The sequence below is a fragment of the Xenopus tropicalis genome, chromosome 2 (assembly GCF_000004195.4).
Source record: "Xenopus tropicalis strain Nigerian chromosome 2, UCB_Xtro_10.0, whole genome shotgun sequence".
NCBI lineage: Eukaryota > Metazoa > Chordata > Amphibia > Anura > Pipidae > Xenopus > Xenopus tropicalis.
Window position 1 is genome coordinate 137,282,786 of NC_030678.2, and position 7,491 is coordinate 137,290,276.

Here is a 7,491-nt window from a genome sequence, read left to right on the forward strand (position 1 = left end):
ATATGTGCCCATTAAACATTTAAACCTGCCCCATTGCATTCCAAAGCTCCGTAGATTTAATCATTAACTTTACTTCAATGTACTGGATACGTTGTTCATAGACCTATCAGAAAGGCACGTAGAAGCTTTACAATCTGTAGCTAAAATTAATAACAAAAAAAGCATGTGACACAGACTTTTTATTCTCACCACATAACTTCTTTTACTGGATTTTTTTACTTTCGCTCAGTCTAGTTAAATGTTCAGTTTATGAAAGAATAAGACAAGATCATAAAAGAGGATATTATTAAACTTACAGTAATTTCCTTTACTGACTTTCACAATGTCACCACCTAGAAGTGATATACTTGCCCCAAAGCAGCCAAGACACGCCAATACTGAGTTTGAGACCAAATGAAAAAGGTAGGAAAAGCCCCCTCCAATACCTGTTTCCAACCCTTTGTCAAAACAAAAAATGGAGGGAGATTCATGCTGTGAGTTTCTCTCTTGCTGCTTTCCCCTAGGGCACATTTGTACATCCCTTGTAGTCAGGTGAGTTAGTTTTAATAAAGACATATTAAACATGAATGTATAGTCCCTTTTAATAGATACAGCGATGGGGGGGGGGGGGGGGAATACACTATATGTGTTTTTGCAGAAAAGAAGAGAAATGTATACAGTCCTTTACCTCTAAAAGATGACAACTGCAGGGAATTGCTATCTTAAAGGAACAGTAACACCAAGAGTGAAAATTTATAAAAGTAATTAAAACATTCTGTACTGTTGCCCTGCACTGGTAAAACTGGTGTGTTTGCTTCAGAAACTGTACTATAGTTTATATAAATAAGCTGCTGTGTAGCCACGGGGGCAGCCATTCAAGCTGTAAAATAGGAGAAAAAGGACAGGTTACAAAGCAGATAACAGATAAAACACCATTGTATATACAGAGCTTATTTCTTATCTGCTATGTAACCTGTGCATTTTCCAGCTTGAATGGCTGCCCCCATGGCTACACAGCAACTTATTTATAAATACAATAACATCATTTCTAAATCAACCTCATTAGTGTTACCAGTTCAGGGCAAAAGTACATTATACCTGAATTACTTTAAAACACTTTCATTTCTTTGGTGTTACTGTGCCTTTAACGTATAATGACTGAGGCACGTATGCCACTGTAAGAAGATTTCAATCTATGAAGTGCCAAGTATAAGGGACTGCAGCACTACAATAAATGGCTGTATACAGATTGCATAAAAAAACTCTACAAGAGGTATCAGGTAACAGGGCAAAGGTTGTATTTATTCTACAAAGATTTTTCCTTCCTTACATCACTGAATCACAAGTTTTCCTTCTTTGTTCCGTTTATCACAATTTTGCCCAGTTCCCCATAGTAACCAATAAGATGTATGCTTTTGAAAAGGTGACTGGGTAAATGCTACCTTTTGATTAGTTGCCATAGGTGACTAGACCTGTAGCACGCTTTACTGCTTTTATTAGAAAACCCCCTATTGGTCTGAGCATCTTGTCACATTCTGCCTCTTGAGCTAGTGCTGCAAGGTTATTGGAGCTTCCCTGGCTACCACAGACCTCAAGAAACCTGATTTATATTTGCTGCTGTACTGCTGTTGTGATTAATTTTCCTTGTCTATGGCAAAAACATGTCTGAACATTTTATGGTCTGTTCAGTTGTAGTTTTGTTTTTTTTTAAATAACCAACCTCTAACAATGAATAACACAACTTTTACATACATAAAGCAACTGACACTACTGTAAAGTGACAAAGGTATTAACATGTAATTAATTTTATAAATGATGTCCATCAGTATTTACTAAAATGATCAAATTATTTATTGGTTGCTATTGTTAGTCCAAGTGTACTTGCAGCCTAATTCAAACAACAGTTTTTTTTAATTATTAATTGAAGTCAGCCTTTATCAAAAAATGATGTATCAAATATTTATGATACCTATCAATTAGGAATGGAGGTAAAAGTCACTGCCATCTATTTAAAGGGGATGTTCACCTTTACGTTAACGTTTAGTATATTACTGAATGTCTTATTCTACAGAACTTTTCAATGGGTCATCTTTTTTTTTTTTTTTCAGTACTTTTTTATTAATTTGCCTTCTACCTCCTTTCAGCTGTTAGATGGGGGGCACTGACCCCGCTACTGAAATAGCTATTGTTCTGTGAGGCTACAATTTTGTTGTTATTGTTACTTTTTACTATTTATTTTTCTGTTCAAGTCCTCTTCTATTCATATTCCAGTCTCGCATTGAAACCACTGCCTGGCTACTAGGGTAAAATGAACCTAGCATCCAGAGAGCTGCTTAAATTGTAAACTGGAGAGCTTGTGCAGAAAAGAAAATCTAAATAATTAAAACCATAAAAAATGAAAACCAGTTGGAAATAGAATATGAATACTGCATACAGCATACTGTCAATTAAAAGGAGAACCACCCCTTTAACAATTATGATGGCTGAAGAAATTAGATACAGGTATGGAATCTGTTATCCAGAATTCTATATAGATGTCCCTAAGAAAACTGCCATTCTTCTTGGTATCTGTAGCTTGCAGCTTTATTTAGACAACTGACAGCTGGTAAGGGGTTGCATCACTGCCTTGGGGGGGGGGGGGGTTGACTCCAAACCAGTCGTATTGCAGCTGCTGTTGTTAGCACTGAGCACCAAAGAAAGCAGAGGCAATGGCAAAGAAGCAGCATCCAGCACCAGGTGAGGCTCATACCTCTGCTAAGAGAAAACTGGTCATTTGAGAACAAGATATGATGGCACACAGGGGCTCATAATGAGGCAGCTCAATACATTTCAGGAGGCTTTACCAAAAAAAGAGAAAACAAAACCTGTTAGGGTAAGAACCCAAGGAGCGGTTCAGGCGCCTCTGATAGATCTCTGCCATCGCAGGCGAGTAACCGATCCGAAATGGCTTTCAACAATAGGAGTCGCCAGTGGAAAGCCCTTTGCATCACTTTGGTAATCCAAAGTCGAGCAATGTTTCCTCCTGCAGGCAACTTCCAGCAACTTTGGTAAATGAAGCAATGCAAAGGGCTCAACTATTATTGTTGCTGGTGGAAAGCCACTTTGGAGAAGTTAGCCGCTCGTGACAGTAGAGATCTATTGTGGGCGACTGAATTGTTCTGTGGGTTCTTACCCTTATGGCCCAGATTGACAATCTGTGGATTCTGGCAAATGCGCTGCTGTAAGATACTATACACAGTCACTATTTATTGGGCTGGGGAGGGATTATAGATAGAAGTGAGCAAAGGTGGATATACACAGGCCAATAAACTGCTGACTTAGACTGTCTGCAGCTTTTATCGGCCTCTGTATGGGGCATTCAGATGGGCCCACCCAACTGATATCTGGCCAAGAATTGGCCTTATGTTGATCGGGCAGGTTTACAAATCCTTTTGGGACGAGAAATGCATTGGCATGTTGATGCGGCCCTCATCCCGATGGCCTGTATATCGCCAAGGTAATTTAATAGGATATCGCCCCTTGCCAAATAAGCGGATCTTCACATGTGTGGCAACCCTAATTGTCTCACAAAAGTAATAGCGGGATAAATTACCTGTTTGACAGAAATACTTACATTTACATTACTAATTGTAGAGGTCTGTGTCTCAATGTGCATTGGAAAGACAGCAGTCTAAAGAAAAGAATAAACCAAAATATTTAAAAGATATATGAATGAAAATAAATAGTACTATCATCTTAAAAAATAAGGTTATAAATATGGGCCTTTTCTGTGTATTTTACCTTTTCTGTAAATAAATAGTTCCTATTCTATTTATATATTTCACAATCTGTCTGCTCCAGAGATTCTTATCATGCCCTGTCAGATCAGAGAAGCCAGATAAGAGAAGAATCTGATGGGTATTTCTTTTTTTAAATGATACAGCAAAGTGTTATACAGGTATATGGAAAGCTTGGGACCTGGAGTTTTCTAAATAAGGGATCTTTCCTTAATTTGGATCAATCACTGAAACATTAAATTAACCCATCTCAAGTCTGTTTAGACTTGGTTGAATACTAAATGCTCTGCAACATATGTAACAATACCAAAACAAATCTGATCCTTAATTTACACATTTAAATTTGAGAAACTTGGATTTGCAGGCACTTCAGTTGCACACTTATGAAGCCATACACTGCCAGATCTGCTCATTTGGTGAGGTCACATTCAGGGCCTGATGGGTTGACACCAATTGGATCACACACTGGGGCCTACAAAGGCACATTAGATGAAGACTGCATCAATGCTCTGCTTCCAAAGGGATTTTCATACCTGCCTTACTGATATCTGGATGATTTTCGTATTAGTTACTGGTGGGGCACATTCATTGATGGGCCCATTAAACGAGCCAAAAAGCAGCCAATTAAGCCGATTAAGTCTGGAGTCAGCAGCCCAATTTTTGCCAACTTTAGGGGCAATTTGCTTTGAATATTAAACTCAATATTCTCACAGTATGTTACCCTGAAAAATTCTCATCAACCATTTCTCAACCCACGGATTTATTATTACTCATAAAGTTTCTTGATCATGTAAAACCCTCAAGAAATGGGTCTCGGCAGATTTCAGCTTGCAACTTTTTAGTTAAAAAAATAAATACGATAACAACACAAAAATATGACAACTTGATTTGCAAGTGTTTTTTTTTTCTTTGAGAAAACACCACAGCTATACTCAAAAAAATGATAAATGCCAAAAAGACTGAATAAAGAACTGTTCTTTTTTCTATTAAATCTCAAGCTTTGATAAATCTATCACATAGGATTCACCCAAATCCTGCAAAAAAATGCTAAATGCTGAATGGAATTTTGGATTTGGTGCATACCTAATTTTAACCCTATCAAGTAGGTGTGCGTGTATTTTACATTGTTGGATTCAGTAACAATGTAAGATAGATTATTATTTGGGGGTTTTCTATCTGCTTTAATTTTTCTGTTTTCTTTTCACTTGAATATCACCAGTTTCTGATTTTTTTATAACATGCCATTATAATTTTAACCATATGAAAATGTAATTATATTCATTCATTGAAATCAATTACATTTTTACATTCTCAGTTATCAATAGTTATTGATATGTTTTCATTACTAACTCCTTTAACTGGTCTTCTTTGAGTGAAATGTTTTCAATACACAGACTTTGCCACTTTTTTCTGAACATTTATTAGCATTAGTAAGTAAAGAACAGTTTACATGTATGGTGATAAGTTGAATAGTGCCTTTGATACCACTGAAAACACTTCATGTATTTGGATTTGACCCACGTGTTTTTAAGGACAGGGTCAGTGATGTCCTCTTGTACTTAACTGGCATTACTATGGAAGTCTGTTGGATGCTAATTATGTACTTTGAAATTATGAAGAATATTCATGTTGGTCTAAGTGTTATTTTGGTGAAGATTTTGTTTTGGAGATGTTTGATGTAGTGAAAGTTCTCTACCTTAAAGCGGCAGTGTAGTATATATTTCTTCCCTTATGCACACTACAATGACACCAATATCTTCTCACTTTGCTCTGCCTATCTGGTCCTTAGTACTAATTTGATAAACACAGGCCAATGCAGACTGCCAATTTGGTCACTGTAGACTTTAATGCACCTGGCCAACAGATATAACTCAAAAACCATGCAGGTATTGATTGGGCAGGATTAAAAATCCAATTGGGGGAAGATTGCATTGGCTGGTTGATGCAATGCGAGTCAGGGACCTTAAGGTGGGCATATTGGGAAAAGATCCACTTGTCTAGTGACATCACAAATCAAGCTGATCTTTAGAGTATGACCAGCTTTATTTTAGAGTTTCAGCCAAATCCCGGCTCTTTTTGCAGGCTTTGGATCTGGTCAAATTATCCCTATAAAAATATCGCCAAGCTGTGTGATAAACTGTGATTCTACGCACAAACATCAAGACAAGACTTGCACATCAAATAGCTAATGTTACATTACAGTGCATGCAGATGTTAACACAAGCAGGCTCAGTAAGTCACAGGTACTAAAGTGTTTTAGAAGCCTTTTTGAAATGTCGCCGGGTGGAATACGGCAGATATGCTTTTCATTGCATTTTCAGTAAGTAAGTAACATCTTTAGCAGAAAACAAACATAGTATATGGGATAGGTAAAAGGGGAGTGGCAACCTGATGAAATGGTGTTTAGCAGGGTTGCCTTGTCCTTAAATATTGCACTTTACAAAGTGTTGAACCCTACATGCAATAAACCATTTGGCTGGATATTACTGCTTAGTAATTCTGCATAGGAAATTAATGTTTTAAACTACTCAAAAAATGTTAGCATTCTAGCTTTGAGTATTTGAGCTTAAGACATATTTTTGAGTCATAAATCAGGCTGCGGGTGGCATTAAACAAAGGTAATTAAAAATAAATAATTAAAAATTACACATACAGTGTTTAAATTCCAATCAATGTAGACCAAAGAGGGCAAATTCCAACAAACGTAAAGATAATTTACAAGTAAGTGAGCACATGACTGTAAATTACTAACTGCTTGTATATCATTAGACATTCCCTATATCATGTGAGTAAAACAGATTCTGTTTAAAAACATAGAGGAGGTAAATACAGTTAATATATTAAGAACACTTTTTTAAAGGAAAGCTAAGTAAAAGTAATAACATGCTGGCTATGACACTACTGTGCTTAAATACCTAATTTATTCTGTGGGCTTCACCCAATGTTAGATAATCATATACCATTGGACCAGAACATGGAGACAATTTCATTTTATGCAGAAAGAATGTTTTTGGATTTATATATAAGACACACTTAAGCTCAGTATGTTAATAACCAAGGTAGGAGGGTAAACATGTTTGTTTTGTCTATCAATAGAAGCCATTTCATGCTAACTTATAATTATCCATGTCTGAAAAAGTTAGAGGTGGACACAAGCCAGCTGACACAGGAAGAGTTAGTAGAGATGAGCTGGTCCAGCGATAAGCGGCTCATACTGGCAGGGCTGGATTTCCAAAAGGCGCATCCCTAAGCTTGCCACAGCTCTTCCTGCTGACACAACATCCCCATCCCTGCACATAATTGTATGCTCATTACAAAGCACTAGCCCCACAAGAGATTCAAACAACCACATGCCCAGTGCTTAATAACAAATAAGCAAGTGTAGATGCATGCTGCCCCTAAAGTCCCTAGGTCCAGGCCCTTGTGCTCCTTATACAAATTCTTGCCTGAATAACACAAAGTATGTTTTCTGGTGTGCACAGAATGTTTTTGGTAGGCAGCTTTTGCTCCCCCTAGGTAAGGTGGCACCTGAGGCAAGGTTTTTCACCTTTCATCTCATGGTTTAAACTGGAAATGAGAGAGCAGGAGAAAGAAATGGTAAAAATGGCCATATACATAGTGATATGCTCATTTGGTGAGCTCATCAGACGAGTTGATCTTCTCAAGATATCCCCACCTAAGGTGGGCAATATTGGGCAAAGTTGATCATTTGGCTCTAGGACCGAAGGCTGGAATT